The sequence below is a fragment of the Buceros rhinoceros genome, unplaced genomic scaffold (genome assembly GCF_000710305.1).
Source record: "Buceros rhinoceros silvestris isolate BGI_N320 unplaced genomic scaffold, ASM71030v1 scaffold24476, whole genome shotgun sequence".
Taxonomy (NCBI): domain Eukaryota; kingdom Metazoa; phylum Chordata; class Aves; order Bucerotiformes; family Bucerotidae; genus Buceros; species Buceros rhinoceros.
Genome location: NW_010416134.1, coordinates 16,132 through 18,293, shown reverse-complemented (window position 1 = coordinate 18,293; position 2,162 = coordinate 16,132).

Below are 2,162 nucleotides of genomic sequence, written 5' to 3'. Positions count from 1 at the left end.
AATAATGGATGCTCTTGTGTCTTGGCCAGCCATGGTCTCTCCTTGCCTCACTGTTTGTTTTCCTGCGCCCCGCTGGAGCCACAAAATTGCTCCTTCTCCCACCCATTGTCCATGTCCCTGTGGGGCCATTTTCTTGTAGGATTTGGGGAGCCAGCAGAGGTTGAAGGATGGGAGTGGGATCAGGCAGCAGGAGTCAACGTGTACATGCTGGAGAGGAGGCAGGGGCAGGAGGGGGACAGATGGGGCTTTGTGCTTGTGCAGTGAGTTGGGTCCAAGAGCTCAGCAGGACGGTGCAGCAGGCCTGGGATCTGAGCTTGTGAAGGGGACGGAGCTTGGCAGGGCAGCAGAGGACCTGTCTTTGCTCCCACCTCCCTTGTTCCTGCTGTTGCTTCCCACAGCCGTGGGCCCCCACAGCTCCCTCCTCTGTGTGGCTGCTGGGGCTCATTCCAGCCGTGGTGGGCACAGGGGTCGAGGAGGGGACCTGGATATCTCTGTCCCTATGCAGGTAGCTCAGCCCTGGTGTGCAGCCAAGCCAGGGCCAGTCTCCCGCCTCTGTGTGGCTGCTGGGGCTCATTCCAGCCGTGGTGGGCACAGGGGTCGAGGAGGGGACCTGGATATCTCTGTCCCTATGCAGGTAGCTCAGCCCTGGTGTGCAGCCAAGCCAGGGCCAGGCACGGTGCTGGTGTACTGGCACGAACATCTGACTGTCTTCCCAACATTAAAACCAAAGTGAGCCCATGTCTGAGCAGTGATGTCCCAAGCTAGCCCCTGGATTGAGCCTTATTCTGCTCTGGCCAAGCGCTTCTCTCAGAAAGGCTGTTCTTCCTACTTTCTCATGCGCAGTCTACAGCAGACATGGGGCTGGGCAGCATCCTGGCTTCGCTTTCCTGGGGGTTGTATCCAGAGGTCTTCACTCATCCAACTCTGTACCTTATACCCTGCTGTCATACATCGTCTTGGAAATGCTGCTTCCTAGGGCTCACCCTTTCGGTGTGCTCAGCCCAGGTCCCCATTTCCATGGTGCCAGGAGGGGGGAATTAGTGGCTCCCAGCAAGGACAGAGCTCAGGAGAGGGTTTCAGGGCTGCTGACACCCCCCATCTCTGCTTGCTTCCCCACCAACCTTTGAGATTTTCCATTTACTCCCAATTTATCAGTGCAGCTAATGACACAACTTATCTACTGCCCTTCATCAGTGGACCTTGCCTTGTTCTACAAAGGAGGGTGGAGCAGTGTGACACAGATGGGGAAACTAAGGCGGGTGGGGAGGAAGTGAATTTGCCAAAGTCAGCCAGCTGTGGCTAGGCTGGGAGCAGCTCCGGACCTGCTGTCGCCACTTGGGGACTGGAACCACGTTGTGCTGACTAGCGGGGGACCTGCCGGCACCTCTCCTATGCTGTGGCAGGGTGTGCTTCCGGCTTGCCAGAGAGGGCTGGCAATGGTCTCGTGCTGCCCCGGCACCTGGTGTGTCCACAGTGCCGCTGCTTCGAGCACAGGAGGTGAGGGCTGTTGATGCTCATGGGGAGCGGGTGCTGCATACCCTCCTTTTGCTTCCCTGGAGAAGTCTGTCTTTGATTCTGCCTTTTCTGTGCGACGAGCAGGTTTTTCATTCCCACCCAGTAAAAGACCTGTTGTGCTGCTGGGATTCCTGAGAGCTCAGATGCAGTGGTTGCAGGTGGCTGTGGGATTGCTGGCAGCGTTGCTGTCTTCCTTACCTGCCCTCCCACCTAACCCCTCTGGGCTCTACGAGGTGAGGGGTGCAGGATGATGCCCCTGTGTGACTGTGCCTTGCCTGCCCTGGGCTGGGGCACAGAGACGTGCACTGAGTGGGACCGTGTGGTCCCCAGCATGGGATGCAGGGTGGCTGGCTGCTCAGACCCCTAGGTGGGGGAGTGTGGAGGGGGGGGCTTCACCCCATGTCTAGACAGGAGCGCCGGCTGTGGGGAGGGAGCAGGCCGTCTGCTCGCTCTGATTAGCATGCTCTTTAAGTAAGACTCTAATTTCCGCTGTTAAAAGAGCTCAGATCCCTTGTGCCCAGACTGGGGCTGCAGCCAGCCACATCCCATCCCCCAGCTCCGCGCGCTGGCAACAGATGGGCTGGGGGCTGACACGCTACGGCACCCCAGCTCAGTCATGGTACCCCCCTCACGCACTCAATGGATTG